General features: G+C 40.0%; 1 protein-coding gene and 1 non-coding gene across 7 annotated transcripts in view; one reads left to right on the top strand and one right to left on the bottom strand.

The window, feature by feature from the left end:
* NTRK2 (neurotrophic receptor tyrosine kinase 2) overlaps nucleotides 1-22929 on the bottom strand; it is a 388663-nt gene that overhangs the window by 131636 nt on the left and 234098 nt on the right. The gene's annotated exons all lie outside the window — the stretch shown is intronic.
* Nucleotides 22446-22517, top strand: TRNAW-CCA. Its single transcript has one exon. It is a non-coding gene; the product is annotated as a tRNA-Trp (tRNA).

Raw genomic sequence — 22929 nt, 5'->3', positions numbered from 1 at the left:
ACCTGCTTAGTAATACTCTAGGCAGGAAGCTCTACAGATTCATTGATGATGTATCCCCCTGTTTCAGTACAAAGTCCACAGTCTTTCAGTAAAATCTCCTAGGTCAGGTCACATCCTTACTGTGTTCTGGAAGGAGCACAGGATAGGAAGGAAGAAGGAAAGAATGAAAGAAAAAAGAAAGAAAGTAGGAAGAAAAGAAGGAAGGAAAACAAACTAATGAATGAACTAATGGAGGTAGGACTGAGAGAAGGAAAGATTTTCCTGACTACTGAGAGTATACTGCTTTTTCTTTTTTTTAATTTAATTAATTACTTTTAATTGGAGGGCAATTGCTTTACAATATTGTGTCCCATCAAAAGAACATGATACATTGAGATCAAAGACTTCATCCAATTTAAGGTAGAGTCAGTATTTTAGTGTTGGAATGACTGTAACATGGGAATTGGGAAAGATGATAAAGTCGTAAGAATATGATTAGCTACAGTCTGTTTGCAAATTATCAGCTCAAAATTATATCTCTAGTTTATCCCATAGCTTTCACCTCAAAGTCACCACTGGTCACAACATTGATCCTGCTGCTGCTGCTGCTTTCCAAAAAAACTTTACCCAGGGGCCCTTGCTTATACTTATTGGCCAGAACAGCATCACATCTGTAGCTGCAAGAGAGTCAAAAGAGCCAGTTAATAAACCTTTCAGCAATAAAGGAAATATTCTATCCACGCTCTCCTATGTCCTAGCCATTTGAAATAAGGAACTGAAATTTTAATTTTATTTTATCTTAATTAACTCAACCTTAAATAACTATGTGTATAGATTTTTAGCTGGCAATTCCAATAGAATGGGAAAATCCCCTTGTCTTCAAGTTACCTGGTGACTGCGATGAGATGGGCTGGGATGAGGTAAGGGATGAAGCATCACGAGATAATTTATTTGTAAACATGTGAAACCATGCTGTGCTTAGTCACTCAGTCGTGTCTGACTCTTTTTTCAGCCCCATGGACTGCAGACCATCAGGCTCCTCTGTCCATGGAAATTTTCCAGGCAAAATACTGGAGTGGGATGCCATTTCCTCCCCCAGGAAACCATGCTAGGAGCTTGATAATTATTGTTGCACTGGGGGTTCACAGAAGTTAAGAGAGTTTTATTGTACTCATTTTACAGAAGAAAGAACTATGGCTTGGTTTGAATAACATGGCTCTAAAAATGTAGAGTTAATAGGAACAGTGTTGAGTCTTGAACAGGAAAGCCCATGCCGTTTTCACTGTCACAGAGAAGTCACAGGGACCAGCAAGGACAAAGCAGGATTCTTAGGCGAGGTAGGCAAAGCTGGAACAGGGGGGAGGTAGCAGCTGTTTTTGACAGGAATACCCTTTTGTCATCCCTACCCTTCTATTACTAAGCCTGTGGATTAATTTGCCTAATTCCCTTCTCCCCATAATAATCTAAAATTTAAATATTAAACAAAATTAAACCAATGATACTCATTGTTTATACAAATTCAGTTCTAAAATTACTGAAAACAGAAAACAAAGAGCACCCCAAATCTCACCCCAAAACTTCTCATCTCTCTTTGCCTTGAACTACTATGAAATAGAACACAGATTCACCCTAATCCCAGGTTCCCAAAGAATACACATGGATCCTTTGAGCTGTTCAAAGAACATACAAGAAATTTTTAAAGTTTCCTGCCTCCTCATTAGTGGGAAAAAGACAAAGCTCCTTACTAATAGTTTTATGGTAGTCTTTAGATTAAACTCTTACTAGGCAAAGATACAAAGCAACATTGCATCACCGATTCAGTGGACATGAACTTGGGCAAACTCCAGGAGATGGTGAGGGACAGGGCAGCCTGGCAGGCTGTAGTCTATGGGGTCATGAAGAGTCGGACGTGACGATGACTGAACAACTGCAGCATGTATCTTTACTTCAAAGGAAAGGTGAGTGTCTGGGCATTGTGAGCAGCGGGGTTATGACTGAGACATGGGTGGATCTGGGGCTTTTCAGAAGCCAGCAGAGGGGAAAGGGGAGCCAAGACCCAGGGGTGAGCCACATTCTCCAGAACCACCATTACTATTGCATTTTAGATACAACCATAATATTTTGAATAAAGCAGGGTTATAAATAGACAGACGAAAACACTTATGCTGTTATGCTCTTCATAATAATTTGGGGGTTCTTGTATAAGTATTAGTATGGCTCAGTCTTGCTTATTTTATAGGGTTCAGAACATTGTTGAAATTTTTATAATTGTTAAAATTATAAAAGAGCTTATAGTAATTTATATTTGTCCCTTCATTTTGGGGGTCCTATCTGTAAGTTAATTGTTGGGAAAAACCTTAATTAAATGTGTAACCTGTGATTGTGTGTTTTCTTTTTTAAAACTGCCATTCTGTTTACAATGTTCCTCTTAGTAATTTTATTTCTAGGTTAAAATGTATGTTGTTCATCAGCACAAATGGCTCCTCCCTCCTGTTACGTACTCACTCATCTTTTGGTCAATGTGCTGCTTCCTCATGCTTGAAAAAAAAGTGTTTGCACTTAAATCGATGGCCGTCTTTGGCTGTTAAAAACTCCTTAGCTGAAGATTTGAGGAAATGAATTTTAAGCGGATCAGTTAAATGAGGACTTTGCATTATGATTTTATGCAGGTTGCCCTCTGTTATCTTAGAAGAGCTGAGGAGGCTTCCTTTCTGATTCAATGATTGGAGAAGATGATATTAAAGATCCAATCCCTGGAAAAGTTGACAATTTATCATTAAACTCACACCTGCAAATATATGTAAATATATTTTTTAAATAGCACTGTTGGATCCTCTCAAAGAATGCCTCTGAAATGCAGCTGCTGTGGCTGACTTCAGCGTTGCTCGCTCTAGAATTATCAACCCTCGGAGCCACAGATCATGTACAAAGTTAAAAAGAAACCATGGAAGCCAAGCTTTCACTGTGCCCATGGAATTCTTAGGACTCTTTGTGGTGGTTCCAGATTTAAGGATGAAAATGTCAAGAATATCCTTTCTTCATGATCCTCAACCCAATGAACATACCCCAAAACAGAATCTTTCACACACCCTGAACCTCAGGAGGGTAAGAGAAGGGCAGTATCAGAACCCTAGTCAGAAACAGGAAGACTGACTTCTCATCCCCTCTCTGCTATTTATTAGCTATGAGATACTGAATTAGTCCCATACCCTTACAATGGTTTTCTTATGTTTTAACTAAAGAGGTAGAACTACATGACCTTTAAGATCTAACATTTTGAATGTGACTGTGGCTATAGAGACACCAGCACTTCCTTTCCTTGATATGAATGAAATCTAATTTCCATCAAGAGAAGCATTTGGTACTGTGTCTCATAGGTAAAATGGAGCAACGAGATATCTGGTTTGCTTGAGATGTCCCCAAACTGAGTTGCTCCCTTATTATGGCCTCCTTCCTTTGTATCCACCCTGATGGGTATTATTACATCAGGTCTCTCCTTGGATTTTCTAACTGGCCCTAAAATACAGGCCAGGCAGGGAGGTTTTTTCCATAGACCAAGGAACTAAGAATTTGAGGAGCTTAGCATCCACACAACAGGGGACTGGACTCCCGGTCTGTGGGCTCATGTACTATAGTGTTGCTGTGTTCTTTGTCCAGACACATTCCCAGTCTTCACTGTCCTCTCTGTCCCTAACTCTATCTCTGTTCCTTCCTTTCTCCTTTCTTTTCTCTATGACTCAAAATAAGCAATAGAAATAGAAATGCTTATGTAAATAGTATAGAGTAGTTCGGCATGTTATTTGCACAACTGGTTCAAATTCCTGACCTACGTTCAAATATGTTACTCAAACAATGCCCTTTTGAAAGACCTAAATAGACATCTCTCCAAAGGAGACCTACAGTTGGCCAACAGGAACATGAAAAGATGTTCAATATCACTGATTACTAGTGAAATGCAAATCAAACCCACAGTGAGGTATCACCTTGCACCAGTCAGAATGGCCATATTAAAAATATTTACAAATAAATAAATGCTGGAGAGGGTGTGGAGGAAAGGGAACCCTCCTATACTGTTGTGGGGAATAGAAGTTGGGTGCAGCCATTATGGAGAACAGTATGGAGGTTCCTTAAAAAAACCTAAAAATAGAGCTACCATATGATCCAACAATCCCACACTTGAGCAAATATCTTGACAAGATGAAAACTCTCATTCAAATATATTCATGCACCTCAGTATTCAAAGAAACACCATTTGCAATAACCAAGACATGGAAACAGCCCAAGTGCCCATCAACAGATGACTGGTTTAAGAAAATTAGGTGTGTGTGTGTATATATATATATATACACACACAATGGAATATTATTGAGCCATAAGAAAGAGTGAATAATATCATTTGAAACAACATAGATAGACCTGGAGAATGTCATACTAAGTGAAGTAAGTCAGACAGAGAGAAACAAATGTTATATGCTATATATTATACTATATATATATGGCATATATTATTTGCTATATGAAGAATTAAAAAATAATATAAATGAATATGTACACAAAATAGAAATGGACTCAAAAGCATAAAAAACAAATTATGGTTACCAAAGGGGAAAGAGAGGAGGGGAGGGATAATTTGGGAGTATAGTATTAACAGATACAATCTACTATTTTATAGAATAGATAAACAATAAGATGCTACTGTATAGCACAGGGAACTGTATTCAATATCATGCAATAACCTATAATGGAAAATGATCTGAAAAATAAATTGATACATAACTGAATCCCTTTGCTGTACGCTTGAAACTAACCTAATGTTATAAATTGACTCTACTTCAGTAAAAAGAAAACAATGCCCTTTCGGCTCTCCATGATATAGTCCCAGGGATGGGAACATCAGACAGAGGACGGAGGCCTCACAGCTGGAAGGGGAAGCGACCTCCCAACTTGCCTGAGAGAGGAAAAACAACCAGATCCTAATGACTGACACAACTGTTAAACATTCTCTTTGTATTGAAGGTACATATTTAAAACTCACATAGAAAACACATTTATGATTTCCAGTGGAGGAGGGATAAATTAGGAGGATGGGATTAACATATACACATTGCTATATATAAAATAGATAACCATCAGGGGCCTACTATAAAAAAAAACATGAAAACAAAAGCATTGCTACCATCCATGCCTGGAGTCCTATGCACACCCCCTTCAGATATTTTAGGCACACATCTCCTGTAATTGCCTGAAATACATGTTCAGTTTTTGATGGGGAGTTACTGTAGAATTAGATAAGAGAAAGAATAAAATCTCTAAGTCATTAGAATTTTCTGAAAAATCAATACTCTTGATTGTCTTTAATAGAACCATACTTAGCATTTCTCAGTGCAGTGAGACAAGCATCCATGATGGCATATTTCCAAAGGAATTATTAAGGCATCAGTTTTGAGAATCCTCACCCTCCCCAATTTCAGCACTCAGATCACTCAAAAAAGGGCACATTTGTACTACCCCAGACTCTGCTGGCACTATAGATGAGTATCTTGGTAAAGCAAGCCTTCATTCAGAAATAAACTGAATGAAAACAATAGAAAAGCTTTTTCCACAGTAACTTTAAAGCCACTGTATAATTCTTCAAGTCTGAGTGTGTATATAGCAAAAATAAGGTCCTTCTGTCCAGTCAGAAATATCTACTTCATCTAAATACATTGTTCTCAGCCACAGGCAGACCCGATTTTTTATATCACAGTGTCACTTGGAAAATCACAAGTAATTACAGACACAGCCCAGAGATATTGTGGGTTTAGGTCCAGACTGCCGCAATAAGGTGAATATCACAATAAAGTGACTTGCATAATTTTTTGTTTGTTTCCCAGTGCATGTAAAAGTTGTTTCCTCTCTACTGTAGTCTGTTAAGTGTGCAATAGCATTTTGTCTAAAAAACAATGTACATGCCTCCATTAAAAATACTTTATTGCTAAAAAAAAATGATAATCATCCTCTGAGCCTTCAGTAAGTCACACTGACCACAAATTATCATAACAAATACAATAGTGAAAAGTGTGAAATTATGTGAGCAAATGCTGCTGGGAAAATGGTGCCAACAGAATTGTTCAACACAGGGTTGCCCCTCTTCACTTTGTTAAAAAAATGAGAGAGGGAGAAAACATAGTATCTTTGAAGCAGAATAAAGTGAAGTGCAATAAAATGAGATGCGCCTGCTGTAAGGAGGAGACAGTTTTCTGAGGAAGCAATGGCACCAAGGATATCAGCTGTGAGACAGAAGCAGGCTCCTGCAAGCCCAGGGGCCAGACATATCCAAGCCACTATTTTGTGACTTTAGCAAATCTCCTCACTATCTCTCAAATGGTAAAGAATCTGCCTGCAGTGCAAAAGACCGGGGTTCGATCCCTGGATCAGGAAGATCCCCTGGAGAAGAGAATGGCTACCCACCCCAGTATTCTTGCCTGGAGAATTCCATGGACAGAGGAGCCTGGTGGGCTACAGTCCATGGGGTCACAAAGAGTCAGACACAACTGAGCGACTGATGCTTTCACACTTTCTTTCACAGTCATTTCCCACTAATACATCAGAAGTTGTAGCATTTCCATCAAAGATGAATCTGTCTTACAAAGGGGGCTTTCAAAACCAGTTATGGATGTCATGGAAAGAATCAACAGTAGCAGACAGAAGCCCTCATCTCTGTCTGATCTATAGGCTTTTCTGCCTCTGGGTTTCCTTACAAGTCAAAAGGAGCACCGCACACAAGAGAACGGGTCTGGCTTTCTACCCACCGCAGGGCTAGGCTACAGTTGCCATGGTTACAAAGACAAGGACATCCCTGGTCTTCCCCGCACAAGCCTTTTCAGTTGCCATTTAGTACATCTTCTTCATATCCCTGTGTGACAGGAATGAAATCCATCACTGTCCCAGCTAACGTGGGGGACAACCACCCTGTGAGAAATGGGATACAAGTGCCCCCAAGAAGTGACTTAGGGGGTGTGGTGAAAGGCTTGCTGCTGCGTCCCATCCTTCTGGGTCCTAAGGCACTGACTACACACCTAACAGGCATTATTCTCAGCTTCACACTGTTTTTGTCCAGGGACAGGACTAGAGGACTAGCACCCAAGGGACTCCTGTGCCTGATTAGGTGAATGACGGTGGTGACTGGTGTTAGAGGCTCCAGAGCAGAAGTCAGAACCACAGCATAAAGAATGTCACAGCAGTACCCACAGCTCGGGGTCCCAGAGGATATAGGGCCTCAGTTCAGTTCAGTTCAGTTGCTCAGTTGTGTCTGACTCTTTGAGACCCCATGGCTTCCCTGTCCATCACCAACTCCCAGAGCTTGCTCAAACTCATGTCCACTGAGTCAGTGATGCCATCTAACCATCTCATTCTCTGTCGTCCCCTTCTCCTCCTGCCTTCAATCTTTCCTAGCATTAGGGTCTTTTCCAATGAGTCACTTCTTCACATCAGGGGGCCAAAGTATTGGAGCTTCAGCTTCAGCTTCAGCATCATTCCTTCCAATGAATATTATGGATTGATTTCCTTTAGGATTGACTGGTTTGATCTCCTGGCATAGTGGTTAAGAACTCGGGCTCAGAAGGAGACCTCTGGAGGGCTAGTCTAGCTCTTCCATTGGCCAGGTGTCTATCCAGGAGAAGTCACAGCACCTCCCCACCCCCCCCCCGAGGTTTGCTTGCCTCCTATGTGGAATGTGGATAATGGGGTTAGTAATAGTGGCATTTCTTGCTTAGATCTGTGACCATGACTCCAGGAAAAGCCAGACAAGTAGCTCTAAGAAAGAAGGTGGCCCACTCACCCCCCACAGGATACCCATTTCTCCTGCTCCTAACTTCCAGCTACTGTCATGGAATTCACCAGGGCTTCTTGACTCTTCACCAACCCATGTCCTCTCACCTATCCTAGTTAGCATCCTCCCCATCCTTCTCACCAGGAGCCACTGCTAGAGAAAGGCAGAAGAACAAGAGTTTTGCCACCTGAGACATCTTGATGTGGGGGCTTTGAGATATCTCATGATTAAATTTTAAAATGTATGGTAGGAGGTCATTTATGTAAAAGTGTAGTCAAAAGGAATGGGTTAAAAAGGGTATTTTTAAAAAAATCAATTTCTTTTAAAAAAGCAGACCCTTCAAATGCACTTGTTCTTGGTCAGTTTCCTTTCAGAGATGTGTTAGAGGAATCCTATAGGACATGAAATCTCTTTAGAGACATACCACAGAGGTCTAACGTGAAATTACTTCTTTCTTTCCAATTTCGGGGGATTTCACAAGTCATCAGAATTGGGTTAGTTTGGGGGAAGAAAATATGAGTTTTCAATTCCCATCACTGCAGACTCCGTCCATCCAACATCTTACTGAGCACTTCTGCGGTGCCAGACAGTGTTTTAGGTACTGAGGGTGCAACAGTGGGTAAAGGAAACTTTACCCTTGTGTAAGGGGTGAGGAAAATCCCTACCCTTGTGGGGTTTACATTCTTGGCACAGTGCCTGATGCATGGACGCATGCATGTACTTTCACCCTAACAACCAGATCATCCTGCTAGATCTAAAGTGGTTCTATAATTTCTTTAACAAGTGGAGCCATGTATATAACTAAAGTTGTTATGTTCAGAAAAAAATGTTTAAAGCAACAGATCTTGAATTGTTTCACAGAAAACCGGTCAACAGAACAACAACAAAACAAGACAGAGAGAGAGTGGCTTGCTCAAATGCGGGCAACCTAAGAATACTAGAAGCGCTGTTTAAACATCAACATAGAGACTTCCCTGGTGGTCCTGTGGTTACGACTTCACCTTCCAATGCAGGGTGCTAAAGATCCTGATCAAGGAGCTAAGATCCCATTTGCCTCCAGCCAAAAACCAAAGCATAAAACAGAAGCGAAATTATAATAAATTCAATAAAGACTTTAAAAAACTGGTCCACATCCCAAAAAAACCTTTTAAAAAAGAAAGAAATTAATATAGACAGAGAAAACAATCTTATGGTGACCAAAGGGGAAGGTGGCAGGGGGGTATAAATTAAGAGTTTGGGATTAATGCATATACACTACTACATACAAAATAGATAACTAACAAGGAACTACTGAACATAACAGGGAACTATACTCAATATTTTTTAATAACCTATAAAGGGAAAAGAATCTGAAAAAGAACATCTATAAAGCTGAATCACTTTGCTGTATACGACATTGTAAATAACTATATTTCAATGAAAAAAAATTTTTTAAGAAATTAACATAGGCCTCTGAAAGAGAACAATATATCACACTCTTTAAAAATCTTACTGGATGAGTTTAAGATACTCGGAGCACCACTCACCCTTTATTATTAGATAATAATTCTCCAAACGGACTAAAGTAAGCAAACAAGCCCCTTATTCAAACAAGCTTCTCCAGAAGGGAGAGGGGAAAGGGGAGCACAGGAAACCTGGCAAAGACCAGCCTTCACAGTGCTCCGATCCTTCTCTGCAATACTCTATCGATTGGCTCACACTCCCCAAAGATCTGAAACATTTTATAACCAAGACCATAATTGAATGCCATCAGGGGTTCATGGGGACTTCCCTCTTTAACATTTAAAGAGGCGATAAGCACTAATTTAAAAGCCATAAACCTGACCAAGAAGCCAAGGCAGTCCCACAGATGGATCCTGCCCTTCCGATCCCTGCTTCTTAATGGTGGCCACAAACACCTGGCCACTGGCTCCAGGGACATGCGGAGTGAGTTCCCCATCGCTCCTCTAGGGTTTGACAATCTGGCTGCCGAGACAGGCCGACAAGCAGGAGAAGGAAAGGGAGCTGCTTGGGAAGAATCATTTCCAGGGAAAAGCAATTTATAAAGCCTTCCATCAAAAACTGCTGACGGGACAGGTAGTGGATCAGATGTGCTAGGAACCTCCCAACCTCTCCACTGCTAAATTCACATCCAGGCAACATCCCTGGCTTCAGAGAAAGGGGAAGTCTCTGTACCAACATCACTGCTTAAACATTAGAGCTGGAAAGTTGCAGAATATGTCCTTAACATTTAAGACATTAAGAAAAGTTTAAAGTCCACGGAGCCTCTTGTCTTTCTTTTTATCTTACGGCCAATATACTGCACCTCCCCACCCTTCACTTCCTCCCCTGTCCTGAGTTTGGTAAGCTGTACACATTGTTGCCCCAGGTTGTCTTAAGATCTAAGCATTATATTTTCCCCATTATTCTTGGTGGTTTAGTCTCTCAGTCGTGTCCGACTCTTTGTGACCCCATGGACTGTACCCTGCCAGGCTCCCCTGTCCATGGGATTCTCCAGGCAAGAATAGCAGAGTGAGTTGCCATTTTCTTCCCCAGGGGATCTTGCTGACCCAGGGATCAAAGCCAAGTCTCTTGCCTTGGCAGGCGGATTCTTTACCACTGAGTCACTTGGGAAGCCCATAGATCTGTATATTTTCCTGCAGTTTTATTGCAGCCATGCCAAGTTGCCAATGCATTATCTTCTCTGATGCCCGTCCAATTTCCTTCTCTCTATTAAGTTTTGTCTGCAGCTAATTAGAGGAAAGGTTTATGAATTGTGTCCCAGTCTTGTATGGTTTTTTTGAAGTCATCATAGACAATATTATAGATGATTGATTGTATCTGTTGTTTTGAGATGCATATGGCACTTTATTAATTTGATGTCTGTCATCACTCATGTTTCCATGTATTTGTAGATTAGGCTTCATGGTAGGATTTTTGGAGAGGAACGGTTTCTTGAGTGATAATTTTACATGAACACCATATTTCCAGACTGGAAAACTCAAGGAAGCTTCTTGCTCTCGGCCAGCCTTAAGCAAGGCACGCTGAAGTTCAGATAGGGTATTTCAGGGGAGGTGGGGGTAGACAGGGAATCTTCCTGTTATTTGCTGACTGATCCATGTAATGAGATAGAACAGTAAGTTGGGACAACTAAACTGCAATAATCCCCTTAAAATTGCTCCACTTTGCCTTCGTTCAGCAACCAATGACCTATTAAAGTACAAAGCTAAATAAAATCATCTGTTAGTAGAGATAAGCGTGATTGCTACTAGTCTGGTTATACAAACTGTTCCCCATTAAATTAAGCATGTGAGATGCAAAACAAAGAGAACCAGCTCACAGTGGGCATGTGTTCAAGGCATTGTAGCAGCAGCTTTCTCAGAGTAATGTGGGTGCACAGCGCAATCTACTAAAACTTCTCTGAGTATGGGGTCTGACTAGTGCATACGATTTCCAGGCACCTGTAAGACTTTTCATTTATCCGAATAACAGTGAACATCCTCACTTGGGAACCTACTTGCTTCACAGCCTGGCCCTCTGGACTTCATAGCCTAATGATACCTCCTTGCAGCACTCGGTTGGAGAGGCCTCCTGGGGTGAACTTCATCTGGGTTGCCCTTTCTTTGTTACTGTATGTACCTCATTTATCTTGGAAAGTAGAGGGACCTGTTTCTTGTCATCGAAAGAGCCCTGTGGGCTTGGAAAAGCCTCAAAGATAACATCAGCTCCCCATGCAGCTCTTTTCCCTACACTGGAGGCAGATCCGGCGGCGTCTTGCCTGGTTAGCCAAGAATCTTCACCCTGCTCAGGAGATATACATCGTTCTCCTCCTGGATTGCTCTGCAGGCCTTGAAGCAAAGTCCTTCCTCCTTCATCTCAGGGAACAACCAGAATAAAGCCAATAATACAGGTCTGATTGATAGACACAAAGGCAGACCCCTAATAAACACAGCCAGGTCTGGAGTTCATGTGGTCTGTGTGTGCATCCCCAGCCCTCTGATGGCTGTCACGTGCCTACCTGCACGTCCTCATCCACTTTGTCATCAAGAAGCTGCTGCTGCTGCTGCAGGCTTGAAGGGGCCAAAATCAGCACACAGGGTCGACTGGCCACAAATTGCTGAACAGCCAAGGATGACTCCTGGAGCAAGAATCCCTGCTTCTCTATGAGGCAGCAAATGGAGCCATAGCTCTCAGAGCACAAAGAATTACACTTTCACAATTTAAGATTTTTGAAGTATTAGACAAAGAAGCCCACTTCTCATCCAGAAGACATGTTGTATAGTTTCATTAATAAAAGGCTCTAGAATAGGCAAAATGAATCTAAGCCTTAAAAAATCAGAACAATGATTGTTTCTGATGAGGGGGTGGAAGGGATTGACTGGCAAGACACAGGAGGAAAGTTTATAGGGTGATAGTAAGGCTCTGGGTCTTGATAGGGGTTTGGCCACACAGGAGTAGGCATTTGTCAAAGCTCATTGAATAGGACATTTAGGACTAGGGTAATTCATTACATAAAAGTTTCATCTCAAAGAAATTAGGAGAGAAAGAAAGAAGGAGAAAGAGGAAGAGAAGAAAGAACAGATGGAAGGAAGGAATAAAGGAAAGGAGAGAGGGAGGAAAGGAGGAAGACAGGCAGGGAGAGAAAAAGAGAGACAGACCATAAATAAATATTGAACTCTAACTTTTGTTTGCTGATGTGTTTAGGGTTGAGGTGTCCTGTTGTCTGCAGCTTACTTTGAAATACTTCTAAAAATGCACGGATAGATGATAAAGAGGTCTTCATTGGAGAATCCAGATGGGTTTAGGGATGCTCACTGAACCATTCTTGAATCCTTTTGTTAATAAAATACAGGTAATGGAAGGAAGAAATCCAATTCTACTCTTTAGAAGTCAAGTTTCAGAGTTGGTAATTTGGGGGATATGGCAAGGGAGCCTCTCACCCAGAAAGAAGGCCAAGACATGAGAGGCAAGGCTATCACAAACAATGGCGGTGCACACAGCTCTTCCTGGACATTGCATGGATTCTGTTGCTCGGGGCCTCTCTCTCTCTCTCAGCTCTGCAGGGCTGTAATATACAATTCTGCTTGGCAGCAGAGTTCAGATAACTTAAACAAGAAAAATGTCCTTTGGATAATTTGCAGACTTTGACCTGAAATAAGGGCAGATGCATTTAGATATATGATTTGTTTTCTGGCTGCTGCGCTATTTCAAAGTATCCTTGTTGCTGCTTGTGATGGAAAACGCCCCCACCATCAAGGAAATGAATCAGACTGGGTTACTAAAACCTTACCCTTCAGCTCTCCTGCCTAATATCCATCTTACTATCATATTGACCTAAGTTCACCTCTTTAAAAAAATTCTTTTAGTGTGATACATGCTGTAAAGAATTTTTTTTCTTTTTTTTAAAGCAGACTATATTGGCTGAGCCAAACAAATTAAGTTACATCCCTGGACACCTTAACAAAACAGGGTCCTTTTAAAATTTCTATAAATTCTAATTTATAACTCTCAATTCTAAGGACTAAAGAATGAGAACAAAGATATGAACATCAATAAAAATGACTGGTATTTGCTTTGGGATTCAGTCCTAGATAAGTGAGATAAATACATGAACCAACCATCTAGTGTCTCCTAGATGTATCCCACTTTCCTCCCAGATTAGCCCTCCCACTAAATTCCAAGACCCAACCAGACAGACAGCTGAGAAAAGAAGAAAAACCTGGAACTCGTTTTCCTAAATGGCATGTCCATGGTAGTGTGTCAAGGTTAAGTAAAATCAGAGTAAATATTACCATAACTCCCATAAGAGTTCATTTTACTTGACTATCCAGGGAATATATTTTTATACTAAAATATAACACATATATTCTGGGACAGTATGCAGAATTCCCATATTGTAGTAGACTGTTACTTTGGTGGCCTCAACACACTCTGACTCCTTATTGTCGTGTTCTTATGTGAGCTCCTGACTTTGAATCCAGACCAGCTCTAGGATCTGATTTAACCAATAGAGTGCAGTGAAAGCAAGACTCTGCTGGTTCTAGACCTTAACACTTAAGGCCTTTCAGCTTTCAACGCTGTGCTTTTAAAAAAAAGTTTGACTACCTTGTTCGAGAAAGCACAAGCATCCATGTGCAGAAGTCCACGTGGAGGGGAACTGAGTGTCTTGACTGACAATCCTAGCTGAATTCCCAGCCAGCTATCACACAACTTGCTGCTGTGTGCAACAGACCATTGTGGACCTTCTTGAAGTCCAAGCCAACACTGTATGAAGTAGAAAACCTCCTGGTCAACCCACAAGACTATGAGAATTAATCCATTGTTCTTGTTTTAAGCCGATAAATTTGGGGGCAGTTTGTTACTCAGAATTAGATAACCAAAGCTTATGTTTAAAAATAAAATTTGTGATTTCAATGAAATGTTAGAATTGAAAAAGGCATCTTACTTAGAATTATCCCCTGAGACCTCTATCTACCAGTGAAGGTAGTTCAGTGAAGATGATCAAGAAGCATTTCCTCAAAATGCAATTCATGAGAAGATGAGAGATCCCCTAGATTCAGGTGTATTTCCTAGTTATTATATGATCGAGAGGAACCGAATGTCCAATGCCTTTGGTAAATGATCAGAGATAAGCATTTTTTAATCCTGCCTGTTCATACCAAGGTGATTGTTAATGGGATCATTTCAAGACATTATGAAGGCAGGAGCCTCGTTTATATCAGGCATTCTCTTCTAGTTCTCTTATCATTCCTCTCTCAAATTACTGTTCTCCTAAGAGCCTCTAGCCACATGGCCAGTTGCAACTAATCCTAGACCGGGAGAAAAGATCAGGAAAGTCTGGTCTATGTCTGTTACACCCAGGATAAAGAACCTAAAGCTACGGCTAAGAAAGGGACTCTCACTCCACCAGTGCATCAAATGGACCCTTCATAGCAAGACCTTTAACACCTCCCAGCCAGATTAAATCTCTGAATTAACATAAAGAAGCCATGGCCCAGGTCAGGACCCATCACATGAGGGCAGTAGGGGTCATAGTCATTAGCAGCGATCAGTCACACCCTTGGACTTTATGCAGAGCACATGGTTGGAGCCTGAGCAATGGGAACCTGAAGTGACCCAAGTTGAGGAAGAAAAGAACAGGAGACACAGGAGAATATCTATTGACCACAATGAGCCATGCATTAATGCACTGCAAATCAGTGAAGGTGATTCGGTGAACCAGAGCAGGTGGGTATCACTATCTACATTTGTGCATACTGCGATGATGTTGACAAAGTACTTAGAATAGCAGTTGGCTCTTAATAAATACCCCAAGGCATAGCCATGAGTATTTTTTATTGTGTAGTTAATATCATTTTACAGAGTGGAAACTGAGGCTTATTATGGTTATGTGACGTGTCCAAGGCCACACAAAAGCAACTGCGTGGGGCCAGGATTAAAGCCTCAATCTGCCTGATGTCACTATCTCCATACTCGGAATAAGGATGGTGTTGTAAGGAAAGTAGTTTCCTCCTGGCAATGGCTGAAAAAGTGACACCTTTAGACTATGCCCCAATGATATGGTAAAGTTATGTGGAAATTCAAAATACAAAAATTTGGAGGGGTTCTGTTAAAAGCATTGAGGATATTTTAGAATGACATGAAGGGGAAAATTTCTTAAAAGATGTATTTTTAAAAAGTCATTACTTTCAGTAATTACAAATGAAGAAAGTTCATCTATGAGGCAATTAACTAATAGATAAAGGCTGAGCTTTGCAAGGATTTCAACCAAAGCAGATTTTGTAACCCATGATTTGTCGCGATAATACACTCAATCTTCTACTATTATGGTTGGACGTCTGGGGTCAGGTCAATTTCACAGTGCGTGACACTCTAAGGATGAAGCCCCACCCCCTGGGAATTTTCCTAGGGTCCATGCCCAGGTGCTTGGTGATGAGTGCTTGGAGACAGAAGTCTTCAGGTGCTCTGAGGTGGGAGAAGCTGGGTTTTCATCTTTTCTCTGCCACTTTCTCCTGAGACTTCAAGTCTTACTTAAACTCTCCAAGTCTCATTCGTCTTATCCCTAAGAAATTGCCTGAGTCTGAACTTTATCTGAGATAATGTACGTGGAAACAGTTCAAGGTAAGTCTCAAAAAATTTCCTTTCCTCACCCCTTTCCAGAACTGGTTAAGTTCCTCTCTAACATCTAAACCCAAGAATAACATTTTCTTCTTCTTTCTTTGCCCTGACTGACTTTAGTTTGCCTTGTTAACTACTTGGAAATTAATGAGGCAGAATTTATTTTGTTTTCTGTTCTACTCTGTGGTTTGTCAAGAAGCCATGTACCTTAAAAAATGGGTTTTGTCTCTTCTTGTAAAATTAATTTGAATCTTAAGCAAATAGGACACAAAATAAGATCATGTGTCCTTCTTTTTCCCCATTATATCAAGAAAATAATTTGCCACCTCCAGTAACATTAATAAATGATCTTTCCCTTAAGGGAAAAAAAAAAAAGTGTAAACTCAGTCCTTTTGTCTAATCCCAATGTAAGAGATTCTTCTACTGGGGGTCCAAGCCAGAAAGCTGAAATCTAGATAACAAAGCAAAGCTAAGAATGGACGCTGCCATCTTGCTGGAGATGGTTATCTAACATCCTAAGAGGCAGTGACTAGCAACAGCCAGAAGGAGAAACAGCATCTGGGGCCACACACAGGACTCCAGCTTTTACATCACTGATATATTTGGTCCGGCGATGGAAAGAACGCTCAGAATAGTCAAGATGCAGGGAGGCTGCCATTTTTGTTTTTGGATATAAAATAATTTTCTTCCTGAATCTCAAATAATTTGACTCCAAGGCTTTACCAGCTGTCATTAAAGATGCTAGTATCATTTTTTAATTCCTTTGACAGAAGGAAAACAGCTCCTCAAGGGGGGTACTTAATTTCGTGCTAGTCACTTGATGATGAATAGGTCTCTAGGTCTTTGGCAGCTGTTGGCCAGATTCACACCACCAGGGGAGGATGCAGGATGATGGTAGATAAGCTCAAGTCAATCCCTAAAAGTTCCCTTGCCTTGAAAAACTCACTTAGGGAAAGCACCCGGCTTAAGGGGATGAGAAGAAAAAAGCAACACACACATTTGGTTACAAAACACCAGTTTTGGCCTTTGCAAGAACCTCTTCCATTTCCTGAAATATGATCCATTATCCTAAAATAAAATGTGTGACGAAATGACACAAGTCATTGATTTTTTTTTTCCCCCTTGGATGAACCACATACCTTCCGCCCAAGCAAAATTTATTCTCAGGAACAGCGTCCAAACCCACGCGGAATCTTAATCTTTTGTTCAAACCCCACATACGTTTTACCCTCAGTAAGTTTAGGTAGAAACTGATAGCTAATGCTTTTCATTAAGCCAGTCAAGAAAAACTGCTTACCGGGTTTTACTCCTTCATCAGCCTAACTAATTACACCCATTCACTGTTCCTTTCAGACAGAGATTTCAAATTCCGACTCTCAAAGACTCACACCACCCAAGAGACATCTGCTTCCTGGCTCACTCTGTCTCCTTTTTATATTACCCAGTGAAAAATACTCGGTGGCCCAGAAAATGCCAGTTAAGCAAAACCTGGAAGTGAGAACTTCCAGGTTTCAAGCTGGTGAAGGGTCAGGTCAAGGAGAAGGTGTTGAGATAAAGGTCATGGGAGATGGTGAGATGGAAGACAGAATGGAATCTTCTCAGTCAACACACTCAAGGAAAAGCATTCAGCCTCCAGATTTCAGTGACCAGGCTCAGATACCTCTGCATGGTGACAAAATGAATATAATGTGCACATGTTCCTGAGGCCAAGTTGGCCTGAAACACTCTGAGGCACAAAGTTGGAGCGAGGGCTCCAAGGAGGACAAAAGCATGAGGTTTGAGTGATAATAACTAAGGCTGAACTTGAACGCCAAGCCTAGATAGTTTTCAGGTAGCAATTCCATTTCTCCAAACCATTAAATGTGGGATATTTTGGAGATTTGGGAACCAACAGCTCCACAAACTTGGGAAACAACTTCCCATTCACAGTCCAAACTAAGATCCCATGGATCCCCTAAATTCAAACTAGGGGAGGGAAGGAGTAGAAGTTTGGGATTAGCAAATGCAAACTATTATATATAGGATGAATAAACAACACGGTCCTACTGTGTAGCACAGGGAACTATATTCGATATCCTGTGACAAACCATAATAGAAAAGAATATGAAAAAGAATACACACACACACACACATATATATATATATATAAAACTGAGTCATTTTGCTGTACAGAAGAAATTAACACAACATTGTAAATCAACTTTAATAAAATCAACTTCAATAAAACTTTTTTAGAAAATAAAAAATATAGAAAAGCTTAAAAAAAGAAAATATGGGGGTACAACTTCAACCTTATAAAGTATAACCTTAACTTTCTAAGTAAAGTTCTTTGTTTGGGAACTGCGTTAAATGAGTCCACACCAAATTCTTCATAGTAGTCACAAAGATCTACAAAATCATAGTGTTGAGCTAAAGAATGAAAATCGATTTCCCCTGTGCAGTGTATTCTGAGTTCTTTGAAGATGTGATCTTTCTGGCTAAATAATCTATTGGTAGAAACAATGTAAAGAAGCAGAGCATCTTCAGAATTGCTGTTGGAAAACTATTTTGAACACTGGGTTTACAAAACCTCATAGGAAATAGGTCCTCCTGACGCCTCTTTCTTCTAAAGCTGCCCAAGCTGACTCTTGTTTATGCTTTCAGCTTAGGGCTTTCATAAGTGCATGACATAGTGCTTCTCTAGATTATTAAAAGCAAATAAATAAATAACTTCTACTACAAGTTCATTTCACGTACTCAATTTATTACAGCATAAAGAACACCAGATGTGGTTCACATTTATATTGCATCTTTAATAATAAATATCTAGGGGTACTGAGATTGCGCATATGTGATAGCCTTACTTCACAAAGCTGTGTAATAGCTGGAGATCATGTTTTGAGGGCCTGATCTCACTATTTAGAACTTGGTTCTTTTTCAATGATTTGTCACTTGAATCTCATTTTGAAGGGATTATCAGAATACAGGCTTCTGGCCTTTCAATTTTAAATTAGTGAGGTCATATTTTAAAGGCTTAGTAATTTTTGATCAACGAATCACAGATTTCTGAATCGAGTAGCTTGAACGGGTGATAGTAATCATCTCTACTTCAGAGAGTTATAAAGTACTGGTTAGTCCAGGGGCACATCTCAGGCTAGCCAATGGCCTATTTCTTTCCACTCTCTTTGGCTAAACTAAGAAGCAAGAGAAGAGCCTTTTCCCATTAGTTTCCTTACCTCTCAACCACATCCAGGATATATTTTATACACTGCATATTTAGCTTTGTGGCATTAGTTTTTACGTTTAATGTTTTGAGAAGGCACTTCGATTCTGAGAAACACAAATAATAGCGTCATTGCAAAATACCCTATTTGCACTGAAATATAATAAATAAAGAAAATGTTTAAAATCACTCTTCCTGGCACTATCCACCATGTAATCAGTGTTAAGTGTCTGTGATCAATTGTGCCTAACAAATTGCTCAAGCACCATAAGCATTATGAAAAGACCACAGTTTTATTAAACACTGGAAATTGTATTTTTCCCAGTGGTTTTACTGTAAGATAATGAACTCCCTGTGAGTGGCGGCAGAGATGCAAATTCAATTTTTCACAAGACTCACAAATACCATGATATATTATGCTGGTGGAGACACGGTCTCTGTCTAGACGAAATGAAAAAATTGCCTCGGATTTAGTAAATGTGTATAATTAAGAAAATATGAACAGCTAATCATCAATATTGCATGCATGTCTGTATCTCCAATCTTGTTTTTTTAATTTTAAATTCTAGTTGAAAGCTGAGCCACTTCTTCTGGGTTTCAGGTTTCACTTTTCAAAGAGACGATTGATATTGATGAAACCAGAAGGCACTCTAATCAGGCCCCAAAAATGTACTAACTTTTCCTTAAATTTTTCTTTCAACCGAGTGGCATGCCTGGGTTTTAATTTATAAGAGCAGGCTTTATTACACAAATAAGCAGACACTGTCTGGGGGGACAAAATTGAAGCAGCTCTGATAGTTTTATTAATTTATTTGATTTACTTCTGGTTTCCCTTACCCAATCTTATTTATGTCAAAGTAAGTTGAAGCAGAATTCATTATGTAGTGAAATCCAATTTGAACACTTTTTATTGGGACATGGTGATTCAATCATTTCTCTCCTTAAATCCTATTATCTCTTCTCACATTATTTTGTACAGATCAAATCACATAAGATGAAATTCCAAAAGAAACTTAAGATGTTCTGGACAGGGATGAAATAATATCTGAATAATTCCTTATACTATGAATACTATTATACCACAGTTAACATTCTTATCATTTTTCATTCTAGTAGCATATTTTCACTGAAGAAAATTAACTGAGTTAGCAAACTTTCTTAAGTAAACTTTTGAAGCAATATTAGTTTCTAATTGATTTGATGTAGTATTATCAGAAGTGCTGAATTTAATCTGACCCTGTTTGGGCATTTTGACACTTGGTTTATTATGTGTAATAAAAATTTGCCTAATTACTACCAAATCTTTTCCTCTTTAAATAGTAGAGTTTAGGAATTCTCAAATTTTGGTAACTTTATAAAATGTTTGTGAAGAACTATTTATCTCCCTGTGTCATTGTGTCAGGTATATTGTTAGTATGTCGGGACTCCTCAAGTCATAAATGAATCTAGTTACCAAAGTCCACTTCCTTGTTAATTATTTAGAGTCCTTTTCTCATGGAAACACTGAAGTTATACATAGAATGACAAGACTATCCCCTAAATGCCTTTTAAACACCTGTGCCACCATACCATACCTTCCAAATCACAGTTTCTTTGTTTTAACCCATCATGAGTGAAATTATTTCCATCTTTAGAGACCTGTAAAAGCTCTATGCAGACCAGAGAGGGTAGCCAAATCCAGCAATTCAAATGAAAATGTTGCCTAACTTCTACTCCTAACAGAATCAGAGGGGAATTTAACTGGTTAGCCATGTCAGATGCCTGGTGAAATACAGATGTATTTTTCCCCCCAAAACTACAGTCAGATTACAAGTACAACAATCATATATGTGCATTCATGTGTTCCTTCAGTAATTCACCACATGTTTATTGTGCAAAGTCCTGGACACTGTTTTAGGAGCCAGAGATGCCAAAGCACTTGTGTGTCCACTGAACAGCCTGTGATTGAAAACTTACAAAATTGTCATTAAGTCTTTCCATCTGCAATTTTCAATATCACTCAGTGACTACTGCCACTCAATTCCTCGGTGAGACATGACTTCCTGAGTAAACACATTAATCATCCAATATATGACTATACATGCTGAACCTAATCTGAACTTGCATCCTCAGCACCTCCCTACACCACCCCATCCTAGAGTTTTCTTTGTTAAAGATTCCAGATAGTATTATTAGCCAGAGATTTGTTTAATTTCATTTCCTTAGGAAATTTTCCATATTGGCAAATGGGAGATACACGTAAAATACACATAATGCTTATTCCAGGGTAAGCAAAAGACTCATCAAATTCTCTTTGGAAATATTTCAACTCTGCTTCTCCGATGCCTCATCCTCTTTAGTCTCTCCAGCCGCTCTTGGGCTGCACTTCCATAAACGCTAAAGGGCTGCCCAAGCTTTGAAGGTTTGTGCTGACATAAGCATGGAGGTTCAGGGGGCCTAGAAATCTCCAACAAACAATAGTTTGATTGTATCATTATTTGTTATGATGGCCTCTGAATGGCAATTGAATAATTCATACCCCAAACTCTGCTCTTTTCTAAGTTTTTTTTTATTTATTCATTTTTAATTGCAGTATAATTGCTTTACAATTCTATGTTATTTTCTTCTAAGTTTTTTTTTTTTTAAGATAATTAGGAAAGTAAACAGTGGGTCAGAAAGAATTTATTCATTTTGGCTCACCTCACCGTTCTCATTCACCTGCCGTCATCATGCACAGTGAAGAGTTGCTATGTGATGTTTTGGGGAAGCATGTACTATTCTACCTAATAGGAGACAAACATGAGATCATACACACAAATCTGTGGGAGCAGATACACCCATGATAAAGTGGATACCTTAAAATAACAGCTCCTCGATGTCCCCTGACCTTATTGAATGTCCAGATGAATGCTCTTCTCATGGAAAAAAATGCCACTCATCAAAGTGATTCATGGTTTTTAAAAAGACTCCTTAAAGGCTAAATATGTACAAGAATCTTGACCCCTTTCAAATAGGCAATTTGGAAATATGGATCTTTGCATGGAAAATGAAAAAAAAAATGAGTCATAGAGGATGAACCAGAAATGTGATTCGTCTGCCCTACAAAATGTTCACACATGGCTGGCACCAAAATTGGCTGTCTGTAGAATGGTCATCGAGAAGGCAATATTAGCCTGTGTCTTCTTGGTCTTCCTGGAGCAGGGTAACCTGGGAAGGCACTGTGGGTGCCTTGACACTTGCAACATTGCTTTATAAAGCTCAGTAAAAGTGTGCACTTCAACCGGCTCCTAGAACTCTTGGCACTCTGAACTCTGTCTTTGGAGAAACAGACATCAAGTTCACCTAGGAAAAGTGATGTGCTTATCTTGGAGGAGGGCTTCCCTGGTGGCTCAGAGGTTAAAGCGTCTGCCTCCAATGCAGGGGACCCAGGTTCGATCCCTGGGTTGGGAAGATCCCCTGGAGAAGGAATGGTAACCCATTCCACTATTCTTGCCTGGAAAATCCCATGGACGGAGGAGCCTGGTAGGCTATAGTCCATGGGGTTGCAAAGGGTCAGACACGACTGAGCGACTTCACTTCACTTCACTTGTCTTGGAGGAATGAAGGTGTTCAAGAAAGAGTCAAAGATCTATGATATATGATTCTTTTCCTAGGATTTTCTGAAATAAGACAAAAAAAGGCAAACTTTTTAGAGTGTGCTGAGCTAGGGGAAGGCTTCCCAGGTGGTGCTAGCAGTAAAGAACCCTCTGCCAATGCAGGAGATGTAAAAGATGTGGGTTCAATCCCTGGGTCAGGAAGATTCCCTGGAGAAGGACATGGCAACCCACTCCAGTTTTCTTGCCTGGAAAATCCTGTGGACAGA

The sequence above is a fragment of the Cervus canadensis genome, chromosome 30 (genome assembly GCF_019320065.1).
Source record: "Cervus canadensis isolate Bull #8, Minnesota chromosome 30, ASM1932006v1, whole genome shotgun sequence".
NCBI lineage: Eukaryota > Metazoa > Chordata > Mammalia > Artiodactyla > Cervidae > Cervus > Cervus canadensis.
The sequence above is the reverse complement of the archived record's forward strand: the minus strand, read 5'-3'. Positions and strand labels throughout refer to the sequence as shown.